The following is a 25747-nucleotide window of genomic DNA, read 5'->3' as shown; positions in this document are numbered from 1 at the left end:
TGTACACAAATTATAGGTCTATAAACAACATATTCTACATTGTTTATTGTTCAAACACTTAAGAATCCTATGAATATATTATTATTACAATAAATTGAATTTACAGAAACTATCTCTATAATATATATATAGATTGCAAATCAATCAGTTTGTATTAAATAAATAAATCAGCACACAATCCATGTTTTTGTTGATTCATTGTTTAATTATCAACCTAAAATAAGTCATTAAAAACAGCGTTATCAAAATGTATTCAGGAACAGTAATTTACATTTAATATTGAAAATATTTCAATAAATAAAATTGCACAAACATTTTAATTAAAACTATCTTTTTGCAAACTGTAGCCTATAACTTACAACAAAATTGAAAAAGTATTCATTTATATACAATATACATGTGCTAATCTTCACTCCGCTCTAAACATGTAAACTCCCAACACCGTTATCTGCAAATATAACAAGAAAATGAAAAGACAACGTGTTACATGGACATTAGATGAAACAATTAAAGAAACAATCTTTTGTCATGAAGTGACAGTCGCATCTAGTCTGGGCTGCGCTTCCCGAAACCTTCTTAACGCTACGTACCTTAAGCTGTACCCTATTCGTTAAACGTTCTTAGTTAAGTACACCTTCTGTAAGTCATACGTTGGTGAGGTTGGTCTGGTCCACTCTTAGCTGTACCTCATCACTGTTGCAGGGCTATACGAATATAATCCTGAAGTTTTAATACACCCAGACAGTGTTCAGTTAGGCTAATTCAAGTGTTTTCATGCAAAGAATAAAATTGTCATTACACTGATTGTTGTTAGATTTTTAATTATATTATCCAAAGGTACATCAGCCGGCAAACCATTAAAGGCTTAATATTATTATTTAAATCCACATTTGTGAGTTTACAAGAAGATTTAAAATTAAATATTTAAATCCTTTTTGATCACTGCCGAACACCTTACGTAAGATTTACACTTTTATTACTGAATGCTGGAAAGTATTAAAGAACAATATTTCATCGCAGCTCCACCTCAGCGAACAAAAATGGGAAAGAGAAGAAAGCACGTAAACATTTGAAATGGTTATTATGGCAGCAATATATGATACGATTTTAATATGTAGGCTATTATAGGCTATTATAGTTTGGATAATTTTTTATAATATCCCATGAGTCCTAATAAAGGCAATTTCAACTATTTCTGAAGTGCTTCTTTTCTAAAGAACGCCGCTTTCTCACATAACGCAGTGAAGCAGCCCCTGACCTGTCCCTGACCTGTCCCTGACCTGCCCCTGACCTGTCCCTGACCTGCTCCTGACCTGCCCCTGACCTGCCCCTGACCTGTCCCTGACCTGTCCCTGACCTGCCCCTGACCTGTCCCTGACCTGCTCCTGACCTGCCCCTGACCTGCCCCTGACCTGTCCCTGACCTCTCCCTGACCTGTCCCTGACCTGCCCCTGACCTGCCCCTGACCTGCCCCTGACCTGTCCCTGACCTGCCCCTGCACGAGAGAATAACTGATTCTCCAGCCGTCGACATCAGCAGATTCAGCAGCATCTCCACGGACAGCACCGGGTAACGTCACACGTAAGAAGGAATATCTTAAAGGAGAACTCCGGTCAATTTTAACATTGAGCTCATTTTTTTGTACATTTGGAGTGCTGTCAATACAGAGAACAACAACAAAAATCGGTGTTGCCTACACCGTGTTATCCTCTTTTTAAAATTTGCACCCTGTTGACTTCAATGGGGCCAGTTTTAAACCTGCTTTTAGCCTTTTAACATCCTTGATGTGTCATTACAAGTGCCCAGCCATTGTGAGTGATTCCTTTAGAGTTAACACGGGTGAATCTGACTGCAGTAGATGTGAAAGATATGAAGAAAAATTAAGTTAATTCGGCCAGCGCTCATACCTGTATTTACATCCTGTTTTCGGTTGAAGTCCAAAGTAGTCGATTGTCGAGTTCACGCGCGTGATCATAGGTAACTAAACATATGCGCGTGAACTCGACAATCTGTATTGACAGCACTCCAAATGTACAAAAAAATGAGCTCAATGTTAAAATTGACCGGAGTTCTCCTTTAAGCAGCTTCCTAAGGTACGGTTTGGGGAACACGCCTAGAAACGGTATACCTTAGAGTCTTCGTAGCGCACTAAGAGATATCGATATCGTTATCGGGAAACGCAGCCCTGATTAGTATAAAAAGCAAACATGCTTTTGGATATTAAACCGTGTTTTATTTATTTCGTTATAAATCTTATCAATAAAACACATACAAAGATGTTTATGCGCTTAAAACATGTCCTGAAAAATAAGATAAGAATACTTTTGCAGCAATAACTATAGTTAATACTCATATGAAAATAAATTCTGGTACAGTGTGTTTACCATTTTAAAGTCCTGTGTGGGGCAAATTTCAGGGCCAATCCAATTTGGTCTTCCACCTCAGTCGCCTTCAGAGTTTTGAAGTGTTTTTGTGTTGCTCCTAGAAATAGAATGAAATAATCTCTGTTAAAGTCTAAATAATCTCGTAACGTACATTGTATGTACATTTATATTAGAAATAGAGTTAGATTTGAAGTGTAGGCCTATTGTTGACCTGTGGAAGTCCGTTTTCGCCCATACAAATAATAATAATAAACATTAAATAAAATTAACATCTGACATTTTCAAATTACTCCAAGTTTTGACATGTGACCGCAGGAGCTGAAACCATGATGCTCTCAAGTTTGACCTGCCTAATTTCTCGAAATGTTGTATTAAATTATGCATAAAAATGCATTTTAATAATGCATTTTGTACACAGAAAGACAAGATTCAGTTGCATTCTAATGTCTGCCGAAATGTAAAGTATTTCTGTGCGTTCACCACCATCCCATTTCATAGTGAATTTAGTAAGCAGAAATCTTTATTAATTTTGTTCTGCAGATGAAAACCGTGAATAAATGGTTGAGTGGTCGGCGATATACAACTGCACCTGCTGATGCGTTTGGGAAACACAGCCCTTTATGCTGTTGGATTACAATATTATAGGCTATATTAAATAGGCCTACACGTATCATCAATATAATTCATCATAATAAATCTCAGTTTCTGTATTCCCTTAAATCCCTATTAAATCCTGAGCCTCGGTCAATTCGTGATCCCGTCGTCACATACGCTTTGCACAGCCCTTGAAGCAGATTTTGCAAGATATACACTCAGTATTGTAAATAAAGTGGTGAAAACGGGCTTCCATATAAAAGTTACTTTAAAATAACTCCATAAAAGAAGTTAGAAGAGTTAGAATAAAGCTTTCCTATTATAATAGAGCAAATGTTGAGGTTTGTTCTTCCTCCTCCTCAGGCTGTAGGCACTCAGCACTTCTTTCCAGGACACCTTACTCAACATTATGTGTATAACTACCCCTGGATTTGCACCCCCAAGAGAGCGAAGGTAGTTCATCTATAAAACAACTAAAACAACAATGTTATATAAACAAAGAATACAATTATCTATTAAGATGGAACAATACTACAGATTAAAATAATGCAGTTATCATGCAATAGCTGACTGAAAGGATTAAAGTGTCTGCTAATAAATGTGATTGTATATGTGCTGTCAATCGATTAAAAAAACTAACTAGTCGCACATTATTTCTGTAATTAATCGCTATTATTAGCACCTAACATTAAAGTTTTTAATATTTTTTTTATATTGTAAGTTAACTATTTCACATATAATCTCGAAATGATTGTAGAAACAACAAAGACGGTATATTTTAAATATGTGATCTAACAGGTAGAAAATATACAGAAATTAAATAGTTATCCAACACTTCACAGTCTTCACTGCATTATAAATAAAATATATAAAAATATTATTCAATCAAGTGCAGTGAGTGATTTTCTCTGTTTCACCTCGTGCCTAACACCGCCCTTCAGGCAAGGCAAGGCAAGGCAAGGCAAGGCAAGGCAAGGCAAGGCAAGGCAAGGCAAGGCAAGGCAAGGCAAGGCAAGGCAAGGCAAGGCAAGGCAAGTTTATATAGCACATTTCATACACAATGGCAATTCAAAGTGCTTTACATAGAAGAAATTAAAATAAGAAAAAGAAATAAGAATAATTAAAACAGTTTAGAAAAATTAAATAAAATACAGAACTTTTAAAAATAAAAAAAGAATATTATTATAGATCTTTCCTTCAAAGGATTCCCTTAAGACTTAAATCTTTCCTTCTTTTAACCTTCAATTTTCTTACGACTTCCATCTATCAACTTTCCTTTAACTTTCTTTTCTCCCTCATTTACTCACACGTTCTTTTCACTTTCTTTAGCACTGCGTTCAGTGAGAATATAAAAATTTTGCCAAAATTTGGCTTGGGGGGTTAGACTTTCTATCTTGTAATAGAACAGCAATAGAGAAAGATACAGGCACACTGGGTTCCCGCTTGTTCTGTAAACATTTGAGAAAGTTACTGTTATCAAAGCGGGGACCCGACACATATCACTGAGAGCTGGTATCAGTTGTTTTTGGTTCACCTCGAGCAGATGGAGGAGGGTGTGGGCCCTGGCGTTTTGGCCGAAGAGCTCTCACAGGAGGGGGCGGGCGAGCTCGGCGCGCAGGCTTCGGTGTTTGAGGTGCCTGACGTTTTTTGGTTGGTATCTGGGGGCTTGCAGCAAAAGAGTGGGATAGTCTGGTTCCAGCATGCACCAGTTCTTCCATTTTCTGTGAGAAGCACAGGAGTGGAGTTGCTGGCGAGAGCGAGAAAGTATCTGGTGAAAGGGGCTGTTGCTCAGGTGTTATAGGAGGCTGGGATATGCTGTCCTGGCTTCCCTGGCTGTTTTCCAGGTAGTCGTCCTTGGATGCTGAATCTTGGAGCAGTTCTAATATGTCTGTCTGTGGTGAGCTCTGTGGGCAGGGCTCAGCTGAGATTGTGTCCGTGAGCAGAGGTTGTTGTGGCTCAGTGGTGTTATCATTGTCCTTGTGTGATATGTCAACCGCATGTCCATTTTGCTGCTGAAGTGAAGTCCCGTGTTCATTCATACTGTTTCCAGGTGTGTGTGTGTCGTTCAGATTGACACACACTGCAGAAGGATGATTGAGGGAGAAGTCGATATTGTCCTTTAACACTCTTGAACCAAGTTTGTTTGGGTGATGGCCATCCCGATGAAATAGTTGTCTCTGACTCCAGAAAAGATTGAAGTTGTCAATGAAGTTTACTCCTTTTATATTGCAGGTTTTTTGCAGCCATGTATTAATCCCAAGCAGCCGTGAAAACCTGTTTGTTCCTCTTGCTGGGAGTGGTCCACTGATGAATGTTTGAACTTTCAGTCTTTTAAGTGTTTCAAAAAGTTCATTGAAATCCTTCTTAAGGAGTTCTGACTGCTCTTTATGAATATCATTCTTCCCCACATGAATGATGAGTCGATTAGCAGTCTTATGTTTCATCAGAATGTTTTGAAGTTCCCTGTTTATATCAGAAGTTGTTGCTTGTGGAAGGCAGCATGTAGTTGTATCCCTGCTGCTAATGTTTCTGATTATGGAGTCCCCCACTATCAGAGTCCTGGGCTCGGCTGTGCTCTGAGCTGAGTGCCGCTGTCTGCTCGACCTTGAGCGCCAGTTAGCATCAGTGTTAGCTACTGGCTGATACAGTCTGTGTTCGATCACATTCATCACGTTTGGGGATTCCTCATTTACATTCATTAGTACTTCAAATCTGTTCTCAAGATGTATAGGTGTTGGTAGGAGACCAGTGTTTGCAGTCCTTGTCAGAGCTGTATCTGGGGTAGAGGATGCAACTGCGGCAATATGTGGGGCTCGTGACAATCTGATGTCTCGAGTGCCTTTGGGTCTCGCTCCCTGTTTGTGCCATCGATTTGTAAGTCGATCGGCTTGTTTCTCTACCTGTCGAGGAGCACTAGTTTCATGGGACTCACCGGCTATATGCTGAGGGTGTCCATGACGAAGCTCTGTTGTGTGCTCCGTCTGGTTTGGTGGTCCCGTAAATAACTTTGTTTCAAGAACTGCAATCCTTTGTAAAAGTCTGTGGCAGTTAGTGCAGCAAGTAGATTCCAGAAGAGGCATTTTCTCTCTTATCCTTGTAGGCAGTTGTGTTTTCCTTTCCCCGGAATGTAAGCTGGTCGGGTAGAAGAATTCTGCGTTTTTGTGGTAATCCAAACTTTGTCGTTTGAGCACTGTGCTGATTTGCTGAAGTTAAAATTAGGTGATAAAAGGAGCTAAAATATAAAAATGTAGAAGATAAAATATAAAAGCGATAGAGCAAAGCGCGGAGCAGTAAGCAAGAGCGTCCGAACGGTAGCTGAGCTGAGCAGGAAGTCGCTGAATATATAGTCGCAATGTCAGATGCTATATTCAGACAGACATATTAGAACTGCTCCAAGATTCAGCACCCAAGGACGACTTCCTGGAAAACAGCCAGGGAAGCCAGGACAGCATATCACAGCCTCCTATAACACCAGAGCAACAGCCCCTTTCACCAGACACCTTTTCCCTCTCGCCACCAACTCCACTTATGTGCTTCTCACAGAAAATGGAAGAACTGGTGCATGCTGGAACCAGACTATCACACTCTTTTGCTGCAAGCCCCCAGATACCAACCAAAAAACGTCGGGCACCGCTACCACCGAAGCCTGCGCGCCGAGCTCGCCCGCCCCCTCCTCCTGTGAGAGCTCTTCGGCCTCTTCGGCCACAACGCCAGGGCCCACACCCTCCTCCATCTGCTCGAGGTGAACCAAAAACAACTGATACCAGCTCTCAGTGATATGTGTCGGGTCCCCGCTTTGATAACAGTAACTTTCTCAAATGTTTACAGAACAAGCGGGAACCCAGTGTGCCTGTATCTTTCTCTATTGCTGTTCTATTACAAGATAGAAAGTCTAAGGCCTTCAATAGCCGTACAGCAAACCCAACTAATCTGGTGCCTATTGCACGTCTAACTAAGATTGGTGTAGGGAAAAAAAGTAAGACTGTTAAGTTAGCACTTTTAAACATCCGCTCACTTAAAAATAAATCACTTCTAGTCAACGACTTAAAGCCCATGTTTTAGGTTAGAGTACCCAGTAAGCCAATGTATAGAAAAATAATGTAGGAACTATATTTAAATATAAACATATACTTATAAAACGCTATTTAGGCTTCTGGAGTCGTTTTTGTGAGAAATTTTTACTTCCGCATTTGAAAACCGCCGAACCTGAAGTGACGCAACATGAGGTAGAGCGGTCAAAGTAAACAATAGGAAAGCAATGGATCGCAATGACAGCTCGGAAAGCTGGGGGAATTGTAGCCTAAATGTTTACTCGTATGTCGTATGAGATATATATATATATATAACGTATATGTAATTCATATATAATTGATATATATGATGATATCATATAATTATGAGCCTGATATGAAGCCAAGTGAGAAGGACAGGCCAGGGTTAGACAGAACAACGGTGAGTTGTGGTGTGAGGAGAACAGGGCGAGAGAACAGTGTTAGCTTATAGATGTATTCACGTTAGCCGACGATATGTATAACACTATGCTCAGATCATAATACTGTACAGATTATTATCATCATGTATCAGGCAATAGCAAAGCTAGTATTTAGACCCTTACCTGCATGTGTTGTGTGTGTCAGCCATTAGGAGACAGTTTCCAGAGGAAGAGGGACTTTATAAAGGCTTTGAATTGACCCATTTGGTGACGATTAGGGCTGTACTCAACCAAAGAAAATCTTGGTCGACTGAAGTCCTGAAATTTTCGACTAAAAATCGACTAAAATCGACTAAAAATGACGGTAGAAAAAAAAAAAGTTAAGTTAATTAGATGCGCACTGTGCGCAGTACTTGGTAGCCTTGTTGTCCGCCTAAATGAATTATAAATAAACATAAAAAACTAGTAGGCTATTTGCAGTATATTAAATCGTTTTTGACCTAATTATTTTGCACTGAAATGAGTCTGACACTCGAGTCTGTCGGCTCTGACAGCGTTGCATCACGTGCACCTGCGCAATATCATAGCTTATGATTTCCGAAAATAGTACTATGTTGTCAACTAGTGATATCATCACAAGAACTGTTGAGGAATATGCAACATAATTTAGACAATTATTTTTGTCATATGTTATAATAATAAGTTATAACTGTCAGACACTATCATTTCACCGTGCATGTCCTCGCACCGAGCGAGGCTGAACATGAGCTCAGCTTTGCAGCTGAGACACGAATAGACTATTAACTTAAAGCTTTTACTCTTAATAAACACAAAAGGCTCGTCCACTTTAATAAAAAAAGAATATTTATTAAACAAACCAAGAGCAGAAACGAAATAAAGTGCATAACTGAAAAATAAAGCATCCTATAGGCTCAAAACTAACACAACCAACAGCACAGCGCAATTGCGCATTAGGCTCCAAATAAAAAATAAAAAAGTTAGGTTATAACACTAAAACATTGAAATATGCAAATTCTGATATGTTCATATAGCCTACTCAAAACAGACAGGGCAAGCTAACGCAGACAAGTGAGCTTACCACTTTTAGATGATATGTCATGTTTGTCGTCGAGCTGTGGAAAACTGTTGCATGCAAACTTTGCATTCGACCTTTTTCCTGTTATCAATTTTAACAAAATGCTGCCACACTGTCGATTTCTTTGTTGTTGACATGTTAGAAGAGGACTGACTATTAAACGCTCTCACAATTAAATAAATAATATTCAGCATCAAACCTTCTATAGTTATCGCTCTCGCTTGGGTTGGGCTAATCCAAAAAAGGTGAAAACAAGGGGGGTGTTCTGAAGACAGACTGTTACAGTGAAACAAGGGTACTCTGAAAACACCCCCATTAGCAGTTAGTGCTTTCCACCTGATGAAATGAGCGCGCCTCAGCGCGACAAAACTGATGAAATAAACGCAGCAAAACTGATGAAATGAACGCGGCAAAAAATCGACCAATCAGAATTTTGGTCGAACCAGAACGTATCGACCAAATAATCGACTAATCGACTGGGACAGTACAGCCCTAGTGACGATGAATAAAAAAAATTATCACAATCACAACTGTCTTACTGTACAAAAACTTTATATGTAGAAACAGCCAACACAAACATTAAAGTCGGTTTGTACAGATTGAAAATGAATTATAGAACATAATATATTATATTTATAATAATAATAATAATAGTGTCTGCTGCAGACTAATAACAAACACATAAATGCAGTACATTACAAGTTTATGTAGGATATGTTAATGAATTAAATTAAGACAAGGCACATTTTGTAAAACAGATGTACAATAAGTCATGTCTGACGGATCCGTGAGCGTCATGTTTCCCGCCGGCGGCCGAACCACATGCTGATGGCGGACCGTCACCGGGCGACCCGATGAAGGAGCCGGGACAGTGTCCACATATCGCCGGGATTATAATCATCCGGTCTATAGTGAACGCTACACACTACCGCGTTTTTCAAAGCAGAAGCAGAAGTGAAGTCCCGTCTCTTACCCGGCACAAAACGCACACTGGCACGGAAGATTGCACCGTCCTTTTTCTTATTCGGAAACCTGTGGACTCGATGTCCTGACAGGCCATAATTCACAATCATCTACCACGACGATGATTAATTGAAATACAATAAGCACCGAAAACACACTGAATCATGACCGCTCCAACTGAATACCAACCTATCTCTGCACTTGAGCGAACGCAGAGCCAAACGACTACCTCATGTGGCGTCATATGACGCGATGGTGAAAAAAAGCGTTTTTTCAACACGGTCAAGGAAACTGTCACGTTTTCTATTAAATTTGTGCCCTTATGTCTTGCAAAACAATTTTTAATCCTGCATTTACTTTTCATATGGTATTTTCATACAAGGTTATATTAATAAAAAAAATAAAAAAAATACCTGCAACATGGGCTTTAATAACCACAAACAACCTGGACTTTATGCTTCTAAATGAAACCTGGCTAGAAGACAGCTGCAGTGCAACAATCCTCAATGAAACAGCCCCTCCTAACTTTACTTTTATGAGTGTCTGCAGAGCTGTTAAGAGAGGTGGGGGTCTAGCTACTCTTTTTAAAGATATTTATCAATGTAAGCAAATATCATTTGGGAACTACTCGTCTTTCGAATATCTGGGTATTGTATTAAAAGGTGCTCCACGCATTTTACTCATCATTATTTACAGGCCTCCAAAATATTCTCCAGCCTTTGCTGAGGACTTTACAGAACTGTTATCAACAATTACCTCAGAGTTTGACTGTTTTGCCATTGCTGGAGATTTTAACATTCACATAGATAATGCAGAAAACAATATGGCAAAAGAAATCAAAACTGTTTTAAAAACTTTTGATCTGACTCAGCATGTACATGGACCCACACACAATCATGGACACACTCTAGATTTACTTATCAGTAAGGGTCTAAACATCTCATCGATTGTTATTAAGGATGTAGCACTGTCTGATCATTTCTGTATTTTCTTTGATATATTGATCTCTCCTGCCACTGAAGCTAGATCTGAGTCTGTCAAGAAGAGATGCTTAAATGAGAACACTAGTGTACTATTTATGAAGGCTATATCCTTAACACCAAGCATATCTGCTGACTCTGTTGATTTTCTCCTTGATTCTTTTAACTCAAAAGTTAAAAGTGCAATTGATTGATATTGCTCCTGTGAAAGTCAGGAAGAAGAGTGGCAGACAAAAAGCACCTTGGAGAAACTCAACAGCAGTGCAACATATGAAAAGACAATGCAGAAAAGCAGAGCGCATGTGGTGGAAGACAAAACTTGTAGTCCATTATAACATCTACAAAGACAGCCTTCATGCTTTCAATATGGAACTAGGCAAAGCTAGACAGACTTTCTTCTCAAATATTATAAACTGCAATTTAAACAACACACGCACTCTTTTTGCGACTGTAGAGAGACTGACAAACCCCCCAAGCCAGATTCCCAGTGAAATGCTCTCAACAGCAAGTGCAGTGAGTTTGCTTCTTTCTTCTCTGACAAAATCAATAATATCAGAAAGGTGATCATCACATCCTTGAGTTGCACTGGGGTCAGACAGATCAGACCACCTGAGAAAGTAGTAACTTTGTCTGATTTCAATAAAATTGATGGCAAAATTTTGGTAGAAACCGTACAGCACCTTAAAACATCAACATGCGCCCTTGACACACTTCCCACATCTTTTTTCAAAAGTGTGTTAAACAGTTTAGAAGCAGATCTTCTAGAAGTGGTAAATGCCTCACTTCTCTCTGGGAGTTTTCCAAACTCCCTGAAAACTGCAGTTGTCAAGCCCCTCCTGAAAAAGAGCAATCTGGATAAGACCATATTAAGCAACTATAGACCGATCTCAAATCTTCCTTTCATAGGCAAGATCATAGAAAAAGTTATCTTCAATCAGCTGAACAAATTCTTAAGCTCGAATGGATACTTTGACAATTTTCAATCTGGTTTCCGACCGCACCACAGCACAGAGACAGCGCTCATAAAGATAATAAACGATATTCGCTTAAATACTGATTCAGGCAAATTATCAGTGCTGGTACTACTCGACCTCAGTGCTGCATTTGACACTGTCGATCATAACATACTTCTTGACAGGCTGGAAAACTGGGTGGGGCTTTCTGGGATAGTCCTAAAATGGTTCAGGTCATACTTAGATGAGAGAGGTTATTATGTGAGTATACACTCTAAAAACTCCTGGGTCAAAAATAACCCATAATGGGTTATTTTTGACCCAACTCCTGGGTTAAAAAGGGACCAACTAATTTATGGGTTATTTCAACTCAGAAAATTGGGTTATGCTTTTTGACCCAAATTATGGGTTAAATACCTGACCCAAATGTTGGGTTTAAAAAACCCAACATCTGGGTAGAAATAACCCAAAAATTAGTTGATCATTTTTTTAACCCAGGAGTTGGGTCAAAAATAACCTAACTTGGGTCACTATCCCAGTATGCCTTATTTCAGAAAATAAAACTTTGTTTTACATTATATTACACACTTCAAGCATTTTTACATTTTTATTGCATTAAATAAAAATCTATAAGAAAAAACACACACTTGGACATGTTTATTTTCATATTTATTTTAGGTCACACTGTAATAACAATATTAGAAATAAAAAATAGAAAAATAAACAACAATTCTCAGAAGAGCCTCAGGGACAAGATTTTTGATAGTGTCCTCATCAAAGAGAAGAAATGCCTCCTCATCTATCTGAAAGACAGAAAACAAGACAACATGAGTATTGTTAATAAGTCGAGACAATTGTGAACCACTCACCAGACACTCTTTCATTATCAAGCTAACAAATAATCACTTTTAAGGTAATGCAGTGGCTTTTTTTTGGCCCAAATTGCTAGTTAACTAATGTGGTTCTTTTGCAGCATTAACATTACCCATTTTGTGTGAATGACATATTTTCTTTCTTTAAAAAGTGTAATGACAGCCCATTCTTATGCATAACAGCTTAAAGACAAGGCACAATCATATTTTAGGGTTGTACATACCCCACTGTCGAAGAAGTTGTGACTTTCACAAAATCTTGCACTGACACATTTAAGTCTTATAAAAAAAAAAAAAATGTAGGTATATAGAGATGATATAAGGGCAATAAGAGTAAAATGCTCACCTCTAAAATTCTCTGTCAGCTCAGACAGCTGCCACTCAGTTAGCTTATCAGCGACAAAACTGTCCATTCAAAATGACCTGGAGAAAACAGCAATATAGAGGTTAGCAACAATTTGAAGACTTGACCCGCTTCTTTAACTCTCACTACTTCAGCCAGTAGAGCACTGTATAATATGATAAGCACGGCACAGCTGGTAAACATAACTCAACTATTGTGTTGCCTCGTCGCTCTGTAGCCGCGGCTATGGGGCTCGCGCACCGGACGAGAAGCGCCGCGTCGCGTCTAGGACAACTCGAGGTATCGCTCACCGGACGTGCACTCTCTCAAGGGGCTCGCACACCGGACGCGAAGCGCAGCGCCGCGTCTTTAAAATTCGAACACATTATTCTCTATGAGTGTAACGGACACACACACACACACACACACACACACACACACCGGCGGTCTGTCCGCGGCACCCAGCAACGGCTCAGGACCGTGTTCAAAATCGCGTCCGGTGTGCGATAACGTTACCTCGAGTTGTCCTAGACCTAGATGTTGTCGTGATAGCCGCATACATGCCAACCACAGAATTACCACGGCTAACGCTAGTCTCAACGTAGCAACGTATTTTTTTTAATTTTTTTTTTAGCAAATGGTGCTAAACTAGCAACAGGGACATGGACACAGAAAAGTTAACATTACATCAACACTGAAAATACTCTCTTACCTTGAATATAGATGAAGTTGCACCGATGAAGCACAGGCCAAACGGATCGAGCGCGAAGCGACGGTTATTTCAAACGACTGTTGTGAGAAAATTCCAGAACAACTGCGAGAGAGAGAGAGAGAGAGAGAAAGCCAACCCTATAACCCAGAACATGGGTTACTCTTTGAAAAATAACCCAGAAACCCAAACAACCCATAAATTAGGTCAAAATATTAGCCTTATAACCCAGAAAATGGTTACTCTCTGAAAAAATAACCCATAATTTTAACCCAACACAAATAACCCAGAAAATGGGTTGAAGAAATAACCCAGGATTTTTTAGAGTGTAGGAGACCATAAGTCTGAGTGGACATCCATGACATGCGGAGTCCCTCAAGGCTCAATTCTTGCGCCACTCCTGTTCAACCTGTATATGCTCCCAATGAGCCAAATAATGAGAGAGAACCAAATTGCTTACCACAGCTATGCAGACGACACACAGCTGTACTTAGCCCTATCGCCTAACGATTACAGCCCCATTGACTCCCTGTGCCAATGCATTGATGAAGTCAACAGTTGGATGTGCCAAAACTTTCTTCAGTTAAACAAAGATAAAACTGAAGTCATTGCATTTGGAAACAAAGATGAAGTTCTCAAAGTGAACGCATACCTTCACTCCAGGGGTCAAACAACTAAACATCAAGTCAGGAATCTTGGTGTGACACTAGAGTCAGACCTTAGTTTTAGGGCCGCAACGACGCGTCGACGTCATCGATTACGTCGACTATGAAAATACGTCGACACGCATGAAATGCGTCGACGCGTAATTATTTACGTTTAAATATCGAGTAATGGCGGCTTCTGCTCCCTCTCATGGTGAAAATGACAGACCACGATCATCCAAAGTATGGGAATACTTTACCACTACGGCCGAACAGAAAGGTGCTTTCACTATGCAAACTATGCCCCATTCGGTGACAATAAAATGGACTTTAATTTATAACTTAAACTTAAATCTGTTAACGAAGCTTTCATTTGCCAGTTTTTAAAAGTTGTGTATGCACATGTAGACTAGAGACCGGGAACATAGATCTGATGGCCGGGCGCGGGCGGTAATGCACTCGTGTGTGTGCTGGTTGCGGGAGAATAAAACGATTCGCGGAACTCCCGCAAAATAGAATTATCTATAAATTGAACATCTAAAAACGAATAAATTGTCATTCATCTGTTTGACAAAAGCAACAAGAACAACTAAAACAAAATAGAAACGATTTACAGGCCAGAGTCTCTATCTATTTATAACATGTTTGCAGCGTTGAACAATGTAGCCAATCACAGACATATGTGTTGATTTCTTGAACGCCAATCAGATGCATTTATGCTAGAATCCCCTCACCGCTCAAAATGGACTTTTTGTTCAGTGCTGAATTCTGCATACTGGCAAATCATCTGATTATAGCAAACAAAGTGTAGATATTATGAAAGATTCATTGTGCAGCCAGTTTCATTGATAATAACAGAGTTAATCTGTGAGATCGCGATGAACTGAGATGTCAGCTTTTTAGGAATTATTAAGGGAGAAATCCGTCCTGCGCAGGTCTCTAATGTAGACTTTAAAAACAAACGACTAACGTTATATTAACATTAACAGTAGCCTATAGGCTGCAATCTAGTGTATGTGAACCTTTTTGCAGATAAACACAAGTGCATTTTCGGACAAGTTAATTGAGTAAATCATACTCCCACTACGGTAATTAATAACAGATTATAGTAAACACATTTCCTAAATAGGCCTGTGTATCTTACATTTTTTTCAATAGTACCATTAGTTAAAAATAAAGTTTAAAATGCTTCCTGTTCGCATATTTCATAATAAAATGACAATTACCCTTTCTGAAAGAAATTTTTTTTTGTCATCATTCATAGATTTCATGTTAAAATAATATACAGATGCACTACCCTCTTCAAAATACAGCTGATATATTGTTGTACTTATTATTTATTGGAAAGTTTGCCAATGGATAAATCAGCTAATCCCAAAAATAATCATTAGATTAATCGGAAAAATAATCGTTAGATTAGTCGACTAATCGAAGAAATAATCGATAGATTAATCGACAACAAAAATAATCGTTAGATGCAGCCCTACTTAGTTTCAGTAGTCATGTCAAAGCAATAACTAAATCAGCATACTATCATCTGAAAAATATTGCAAGAATTAGATGCTTTGTTTCCAGACAAGACTTAGAGAAACTTGTGCATGCTTTCATCACCAGCAGGGTGGATTATTGTAATGGACTCCTCACTGGCCTTCCCAAAAAGACCATAAGACAGTTGCAGCTCATACAGAACGCTGCCGCCAGGATTCTGAGCAGAACCAGAAAATATGAACATATCACACCAGTCCTCAGGTCTTTACACTGGCTCCCAGTTAGATTTAGGATTGATTTCAAAGTATTATTACTGGTATATAAATCATTCAATGGCCTAGGACCTCAATATATTGCAGATATGCTCACTGAATATAAACCCCTACAGATCACTCAGATCATTAGGATCATATCAGCTAGAAATACCAAGGGTTCATTCTAAACATGGTGAGTCTGCTTTTAGCTATTATGCCAGCCACAGCTGGAACCAGCTTCCAGAGGAGATCAGATGTGCTCCTACAGTAGTCACATTCAAATCCAGACTCAAAACACTTCTGTTTAGCTATGCATTTACTGAATGAGCACTGTGCCACTGTTCGTCCGACTGTACTGTATTGTATTTCATTTTATTTTTCTAAACTGTTTTAATTATTCTTGTTTCTTTTTATTATTTTAATTTCTTCTATGTAAAGCACTTTGAATTGCCATTGTGTATGAAATGTGCTATATAAATAAACTTGCCTTGCCTTGCCTTGCCTAGAGATCTCCAATTTTCCAAGATTAGGTAGAGATCTCCAATTTTCTTCTTAAAGCAGCTCATGAGCAAAAACAAAAAAAGAATATGAAAAAGTAGACCAAACAAATGACAAAATGCATTTGAGAAATTACAATTGGCTGTCTTACTCTCAACTGCACCATACTAAGGCCTATTATTCTGAAATATTTAATCTATTAGAGTTTGAAAAAAGGGTTTATAACAACGGTGTTAAACTAAACGTTAAGATCACTGACACTTCTATGGAAGTAAAATAATGTCAAATGTTTTTGAAATAAAAAGCCTGTTGAATTGCACTACTTGAAAAAAAATAGGCATTGCATTAACCATGCTTGCATTTTAATGCATTGTATTTTTAGTGCTTACATTTTTATGGGCTGAAATTCAACATGGTTGAATATTTAAGCTGTGAATATTTCAATTAAAAACATTTCAAACACCTTTTCATTATTAAAAATTCAATAATCCATTTTCACCTTTCATATTTCACTTCCAAAATATTCAAACTGTTTAAAAATACAACCAATAATATTCAACAGGCAATTTTCGGTCCATTTTATTTCGCTTTGCAAATTCGCTTCCACAAATTCAGTGGTTCAAATTCGACAGTAAATTCAACATTGACCTCCAGGAACTGCAGGAAAAGCAGTAGATTGCCGAGCATACTCTCCATCTGCTGTTAGTCTACCTCACCAGCAGATGGGGCAAAAGCGCTTGTTGAAGACCAGCAACAGTTAGAACAAGTCATTCATTCATAAAACTCATTTACAGCAATGTAAGTGTATTTGTGATTATTATGACGGCTGTTTTATGTTAAATTCAGTGTCTTCACGGTTACTTTTCCTGTGTAGCCTACATGCATCTTTCTCTACCGTGAACGAGATTATAATGTTATTCCCCGATGCGGATATACAGATCCAATGTTACATTTTTGAGGTTGACATATATTTCTCTTGGTTGTTTAGTTGCCTTAACTTTATATTGTGGCGATGTGCTGCATGCAGGCTATTAGGGTTTCCCTCAATACTTAAGGATTCCCCTGCTGGACATATACAACGCTTAATGTAGCTTAATGGACTACAGTGATGTAAAAGACCAAACTCGCAGGCAAGCAGATGGACTCAGAATAACGCGCAAAGCTTAATGCTGAGCGTTTCCCAGTGATAGGGCATAAAGATGGCTTGATGTTGGACATTCGCACATTTAGTGCTTCTCTAAAGTGTATAAGACTTCTCTAAAGTGTATAAGACTTTGGCATACACGTTTCTAACTCCGATAGCATTTGAATAGAACGACTTACAGTCATAAAACCAACTGTAAAGTGTTCATTTAGTGTCAGGCATAATGCGCACCCTTTGGATTTTTGATATTTATTCAAATAAATGTAAGTTTGCTATTGAAGTTAGAAACGTGTATGCCAATGTTGTATGCAACTTTAGAGACGGTCCCTAAATGTGCGAATGTCCAATGTCTTTTACATTTAGTCATTTAGCAGAAGCTTTTATCCAAATTGATTTACAGTTAAACTAACAATAGGAGGACAATATGCAAGTGCTGTGACAGTTTAAGCTAATGCAATACACGTATGCATACTATATATATATATATATGTATATGTGTTGATTTTATGCCAGTATCACGAAACGCTCAGCATGAAACTTTGCCCGTTAAGTTCATATTCTGAGTCCATCTTCTTGCCTGTAGCCTATATAATAGCCTACAGCCTACTTCCCTAATAAGGTGCAAGATTGGTCTTTCATATCACTGTATCAACGGAAGGGAAATCCTTGAGTATGAGGTATTGAGGGAAACCGATAATAATCCTGTTCATGGTAGAGAAAGCTGATGACATGTAGAATACACAGGGAAAGTAACAATGAAGTTATTGAATGAAACATAAACACAGCTTTTGTGTGTTTATCATCTTTTCCGCATATACTGACACAGATAATCATTTTCATTTTATGAATGAATGTCTTCGTCAACAACAAGCGCTTTTGCACCATCTGATGGTGAGGTAGACTAACAGCAGATGGAGAGTATGCTCGGCAATCTACTGCTTTTCCTGCAGTTCCTGGACGTCAATGTTGAATTTACTGTCGAATTTGAACCACTGAATTTGTGGAAGCGAATTTGCAAAGCGAAATAAAATGGACCGAAAATTGCCTGTTGAATATTATTGGTTGTATTTTTAAACAGTTTGAATATTTTGGAAGTGAAATATGAAAGGTGAATATGGATTATTGAATTTTTAATAATGAAAAGGTGTTTGAAATGTTTTTAATTGAAATATTCACAGCTTAAATATTCAACCATGTTGAATTTCAGCCCATAAAAATGTAAGCACTAAAAATACAATGCATTAAAATGCAAGCATGGTTAATGCAATGCCTATTTTTTTTTCAAGTAGTGCAATTCAACAGGCTTTTTATTTAAAAAACATTTGACATTATTTTACTTCCATACACTTCTGAATAGTGTTTGCGTAGCTGTGTGTGACGTTGTCCGTCAGACCTTTGGAATTCCACAGCTAAATTTACAAGATCCGCATATAGAGCACAACCTGCGGAAGAAGAATGTGTGATGGCCAATGAGTGACTGAGTATGAATGAGTGAGAGATGGTGTACACCAAGGCAAATCCATTATTTTGCCTACAGCTGTATCTAAATTTGATATGTGGGCCCACAGGGCATATTCTGCCCAATAATGACCATGGATGGATTTGGTTAATTTCCTGGTCGAAACTGTAGTGGCAAAAAAAAAAAAAAAAAAACAGTACTGCATTTTGCGCAGCGCCTAACACATCTGACTTTCCTTTCAGAATATGAAGGAGCATAACACATCTGATTTTCTTTTCAGCTTATCATGAAGGAGCTGACGTTTTGTCAAAAGTATGAAATATTGTCTTTTAGTAAAGTGGGTTGAGTGTTGTCTAAGATGCCTGATAAATAGTGTGCTAACAGTGGGACTCAAAACAATGAGATAACTGAGCTGAATTGACTAATTGTAAAAAGTAATATAGGTGTTAAGACCCCCAAAAGGGGACAGAACACCACTCAGCCCACATGATCATTTTACAGGTGACACCAAGAAGGACAATGGGCCAGATGAGCAGATGATTTAATATGTTGTTGTCACTAACTGAACTAACAGAAATAATGAAGGTTTCATTCACAGATGAGAACAGTTCAGTTCCAGGAAGGTTTCTGGGACGATTCAAACAAAAAGAACCTGTGACTGCTTTGTCATCTCAGAAGAGGCTTGTGCATTGATCAGCAAACTGACATTTGAGTCCATACCTCTCAACTTAAAATACACCAACAAGCCTCAACCCTGCACAACAGGAAGTGAGGGATCAAGGGCTCGTGCTAGTAACAGCCTCCCTCGCCATCGATTGCAACGGCTCGTAAAGAGTCACCCTGGTGAAACTGAATGATCAACATGAATGGAAAAAGAAGACAAACGACAAGAAGAACTTTAAATGAAAATTTGCAGAATGTAAAAAGCTCACAAAAAGTTGTGCAAAGAAGAGAGAATCAACAGAGATGAGTACAAGTTCAAAGTCAACATCAACCAAACTTTATTTAAAGGTGCCGTAGAATGGATTATTTTATTATTTTATAATGTTTCCTGGGGTGCCCTTATAATGTTAGTATGTTTTTTAGATCAAAATTGGTTATAATTTAGAAATAAAAGGCATATTTCCTAGCCTGATTTTATCCTTTGATTTGAACACTCAGTTTGAAGGGGCGTGTCTGCTGTGAGACTTCAGTGTAAACGCCCTCTGCTGTGATTGGCTGACATGCTTGCATATGAAATATCTGGCATTACATGTAGAGCTATCTGGAAAACTTTTACTATTACAGCTTTTATACGTTTTTACTATTACAGCTATCGGGATTAACGAATCATGAGAAGTTTTTTTAAGTATTTAGATCTATTCCCATCACATAAAAGGTTGCAGTGACGACCATTGAGCAGATGACAGTCTGTTGATCGCGTGAATGAAGATCTTATCACTGCAACGCGATTTACTGATGCATAAACAGTGTTGAACGACTTTGAGAGAAAGATTATCTGTCTGAACTTGAACAATTACACATCAGAAATTCACATAACCCACTGGTTCTTCAGAGGCTCGGATGAAGGAGCTAAACAAATATTTTTGTGTTCATTTGTACATCCAAACACTGAGCAACTGCCATGCTTCGTTCGCTCGTTTGCAAGCCATGATGTCTCTCGAGGAAAAAACAATATCGCGCTGGATCTAGATAACACAGTGTAAATTACCGTTAATAAAATCACTACTTACCGCTTGCAGGAATATAACGTTAGTTGAAATTGCCCCCTTCGTCAGTATGAGACGTTGAGAGAAGCCTGGCTGCTTGATATTGTTCCAGGTTAGAAAAACAGTCCGTGGTGAAATGGGCAGAGCAAACTAACAACTTAGAATTAAACTGTAGTGGTATCCGATTATAGATAGATAGATTATAGATAGATCTGCAATTTTCCCTATGATCCTCCTCCTGCTTGTTTCTTCACCTGCAGAACTTCTGATGATTCGGCTGCGCAGTTTCGCCTGGCACTGAGCATGGGCTGGCATATGCAAATTTTTAGAGGCGTACATATTAATGATCCCGACTGTTGCGTCACAGTTGGTGTTATGTGGAGATTCGCCTGTTTTTCAGGGGTGTTTTTCAAAAACGAGATTTAAATAAGAAAGAGAAAACTATGGTGTTTGAGACTCACTGTATGTCATGTCCATGTACTGAACTCTTGTTATTTAACTATGCCAAGATAAATTCAATTTCACATTCTAGGGCACCTTTAAGGGTAATGTTAAAGCCCTTGAATATACTAGTAGCAACTTAATAACCCCACCAGAAGGAAAAATATTGAATTAAAGAATATATCAAAAACAACGTAGAAAAGAAATTATAAATGATTTAAAAAGAAACAAAATAATGAATAAGCGACTAATTCAAGTAATTGTCATAGCATAGTGAGAATTAAGACAAGTCATGAAGGAAAATACAACTAGAACTAAATGACATTTAAAAAAAAAAGATCATAAATGGTAGGCCTACTCGAATGTAATTTGTCAATACAGGAATATAAGTAATTAATTTAAGGCTACAGTTGAAAATTAAAGAAAAGATTAACACTGGCTATTAACAAATATTTGATTTCAATTTAAGTTATAAGATTATGATTTGATTCAATATGCTATTGACTAATTAAATGTATTTTAAATGGTGCTAATAGAACGACCACCTCAGTTGTAAATTGTTCGAATTCAATAGCAAACAGGCATTATGAACAATTTATATGGTACCAGAGGGGGGTAAGAATGACAGGTTATTGCACAAAAACATACTTTTGAATATTCTCAATCCAGATGCGCCTGGTTTTGGCCAGGGCGCAGGGGGAGTAAGGAGGGATTGAGAATAAGGAAAGAATTAAAAGGCTAAATTAAGAATTAAAGGAAAATTAAATAAAAGGCATTTCTGGCAATTTCTGACTGTACACATATGAAATTTGTGCCAAAAATAAAGGTAAAAAAGGAACAGTGACACAAATAGGCCATATATCAGTACCAGAAGGACTAATAAAACACCTAATGGATTATATGAACAAGATAGAGAAAGGTAAAGGCAATGAGATCAACAGAGGAGGGTCAGGAGAAGTAATTAAATATTCCCAGAGAAGTATTCCTTAGATTTGAAATTCTATCAGAAATAAGTTTAGATAATGGGACAGCAGTCATTCCAGAGAAATTGAAGATTAAATTATTTGTGTGCAGAAACTTAAATTATAGAAAGGAAGTTTTAAGTTATAATGCTTTATGTTTGAAATGATTAAGATTAAAATGAGATATACAGAAAAAGAAATGTACGTACAATGAATATGTAAGATAGTATAAAAAGTTATTTTTGAGAGTTATTTTTCTAATTGTCTAATGAGTTTATTGAATGACTTGTATGAAGTAAATGTAACATTGCTCTTAAAGCTTTCTTAGTTTGAGTGATTACATGTGACATAATTAAGTTTATTCATGATAGTTCATTTAGAAATTAGTAGAAAGGAAGAAAAGGTATTCAGTTAAAGTATGCTTGAACTGAGGAGCTATGAGAAGAAGCTGCAACACGTGAGATTAAACATTTAATTTATTGTTTAAATTTGGTAATAAAGTAGACAGAATTTGAAATGTAAAACGTTATAACGAAGCATATTGCGATTGAATGGATAGAAGGTGCACTACAATGTTATGTTTGTTTAATCAACTAAAAATGACTGACTAAAAGATTGATTCTTCAAATTTAAGAATTGATATTCCTTCATAAAAATAAGAAGCGAATAAAAAAGAGAGATAGTTATTTTTACCTAGACCTAGAAGATCAAAATTCATATGGATTATGCAAAATTATTCTACTATAATCAGCAGAGATTTATTATAATGATTTGCCTTTATTATAATGAAAACAATTACATGAAAAAAGTAGAATGACTTATGTTTGGAGAAAAAATAGCAAATACGATTGAGTCAAAAAGTTAAGGAAAACTTGATTTAAAGATTAAGGAATGTTTTCTGAAGTTGCAATATTGAAAGGGGGTTATTATTCTGTTGTGTACTTCCCATATCAAGAAGATAATGAAAACTAATTTTAGAGGGCAAATAAATCATATATTATTAAGATTGGGTTTATAAACCAAATTGAGATTTACAGTCATTGGACGTTGATGGAAGTACCTCGATTGAGAATGAAGAAGAAAATGAATAAGCCAGATCCTGGGTGTATGTGTCGAAGAGGATATCTACATTGCAAGAACTTTTAATTGCATAAGGGATTTTTATGTCTGACATATTATACATAACTGCGACAATAACAGACAATGCTGAACCAATTTCATCAACACACTTGTAACAATGTTTGATGTTTGATTAGGGAGGACTTGAGTCTTTTACTTTCTCCATTGAAAGAAAAAGAAAGAAAAACAACTGAAAGAAAGAAAAATGTATGGAGAAAGATGTTTGGCTCGATTGCTCCTCCAGAGTGTGGTGGCATAATTTCAGTCATTGAAAATAAGAATGAGTGACTTAATTTAGTCACTAAGGTAGTATAACGGAGGGGACTGGATTTTGAAACTACACTCTGGAAAAGGATAGCGAATGTGGGGCTTAAATAAGCCCCAGAGGAGGGAATGTTGAAGATTTTGTTGTTTAGAAAATAAGTGATTTGGCTACACATTGTACACTATTATTTCCTTTCTGTCTGTCAAGTCAAGTCAAGTCAAGTTTATTTGTATAGCGCTTTTCACAATACAGATTGTATCAAAGCAGCTTCACAGTATTAAATTTAAATAATACAACAAAGTTTGTTTCAAGAGGAATTTATTGATTGATAAAATTAAATTAAATATCCCCAAAATATCCCCAACTGAGCAAGCCAAAGGCAACAGTGGCAAGGAACCGAAAAACTCCATCAAGTGACCTAATGGTGTCCTAAAACTCCATCAGGTGACCTAATGGAGAAAAAAAACCTTGGGAGAACCCAGGCTCAGTCGGGGGCCAGTTCTCCTCTGGCATTTATGAGCTAGAGGCCGGATTGTAGTTTGAACTATAGGATTATATGAATGCCTGGCTGAAGAGATGCGACTTTAATCTAGTTTTAAACTGGGAGAGCGAGTCTGAGCAACGAACAGTATCAGGAAGACTATTCCAGAGTTTTGGAGCCAAATGTGAAAACGCTCTCCCTCCTTTGGTGGTTCTGGATATCCTAGGTATGACCAAAAGCCTTGAATTTAGTGATCTTAAAGAGCGCGATGGATTATAGGGCGATAGAAGATCCGTTAAATAGACTGGAGCTAAGCCGTTTAGGGCTTTATAAGTCAGTAGCAATACCTTGTAATTAATAAGGAACTTTATAGGTAACCAATGCAGTGATGATAAAATCGGTGTTATATCATATTTTCTTGATCTCGTAAGAACTCTAGCGGCGGCATTTTGGACTAACTGTAGCTTGTTTATTGAGGATGCAGGACAACCAGCTAATAAAGCATTACAGTAATCCAGTCTCGAGGTCATGAATGCATGAACTAACTTTTCTGCATCAGAAACTGGTAGCATATTACGTAGCTTAGCAATGTTTCTAAGGTGGAAAAAGGCTGTTTTTGTAACATATGAAATATGATTTTCAAAAGACAGGTTGCAATCGAGTATAACACCCAGGTCTTTTACTGTAGAGGATAAAGTAACAGGACATCCTATGATGTTAAAGTTGTATTGTGCGAGGTTTTGTGGGCGGTTTTTTGAACCGATAAGTATTACCTCTGTCTTGTCTGGATTTAATAAAAGAAAATTACGCGTCATCCAATCTTTTATATCTTTAACACACTCTGTCAATTTGGAAAATTTAGCGTTTTCATCCGGCCTTGATGAAATATATATTTGAGTGTCATCAGCATAACAATGGAAACTAATTCCATGTTTCCTTATAATATTTCCAAGTGGCATCATATATATTGAAAATAACAGAGGGCCTAACACAGATCCCTGCGGCACTCCATAGTTTACTGGAGTTATGATCGATTTTTCTCCATTTAAATAGACAAAATGGTAGCGGTCAGATAGGTATGATTTGAACCAGCTTAGTGCTTGTCCTTGAACACCAGTATAATTTTGTAGTCGATCTAAGAGTAATGTATGATCTATAGTATCGAACGCAGCACTAAGATCAAGTAAAACTAGTATTGAGATACGAGTATTGAGTCTGTGTATGTCTTTGGGTGTGTAATGGCAATTTTCAGAAGTTAATATCAAACTTCATTGCATGGTGACAACACCCAAAATTAATTACAGTGGCACTTCAAACTCATTTTAAACCTCAACTTCATGCATGTGCAACCAAATGGGCACTCACAGCTGTTCCCTAAACCTTCTCAGTTTTAGTCCAACCCACTCTTACTACCCCCCTCTATCACTATAAAGCACAACTTTATTCAATACATCAATTTCATAAATACAGCAGGTATAAAACATTAAAAAACATCACTTAACTCGCCCACAGCGACGTGCTGCCCCTCCCAATTTCGGGATCCATCCACAAAAAGGACATTTTCACAATTATCAAGCGGAACGTCCAACAAATCTGGACGCGGTGTGCACGCCTTTTAACAGTGACATTTGGCATGTCAAACAAAATTTTATGATACCTCAATCGAGCTGTAGACAAATGTGACGTTCTCTGCTCCTGCAAAATCAAAGACACCAAATGTGAGACCCCTAAAGTCAGATCAGCATAGCCTACAAACTCTCTTGAGGCCATTGAGGGCCAGTTACGTTCTCTGCTCCTGCAAAATCAAAGACACCAAATGTGAGACCCCTAAAGTCAGATCAGCATAGCCTACAAGTTTGGTGATATTTGTGCCAAAGAAATATCAATTTCTGAGGCAGAAATATCCCCCTCTCCCTGTCCTGTCACATTTTTCCCAATAGCAGTCACATTTCTCTGA

General features: G+C 37.8%; 1 protein-coding gene and 1 long non-coding RNA gene across 2 annotated transcripts in view; both read right to left on the bottom strand.

Annotated features, from left to right (window-relative positions):
• Nucleotides 1-25747, bottom strand: part of LOC309504502 (uncharacterized protein) — a 282483-nt gene that overhangs the window by 168805 nt on the left and 87931 nt on the right. The gene's annotated exons all lie outside the window — the stretch shown is intronic.
• Nucleotides 12150-13451, bottom strand: LOC309504527. The gene is made up of 3 exons (XR_014208104.1): nt 13330-13451; nt 12621-12697; nt 12150-12205 (listed from the first exon to the last, which is right to left on the bottom strand). It is a non-coding gene; the product is annotated as an uncharacterized lncRNA (long non-coding RNA).

Source organism: Leuciscus leuciscus, assembly GCF_965113295.1.
Source record: "Leuciscus leuciscus genome assembly, chromosome: 8".
Classification (NCBI taxonomy): Eukaryota; Metazoa; Chordata; class Actinopteri; order Cypriniformes; family Leuciscidae; genus Leuciscus; species Leuciscus leuciscus.
Note: the sequence above shows the minus strand (reverse complement) of the source record. Positions and strands in the feature narration are given on the sequence as shown.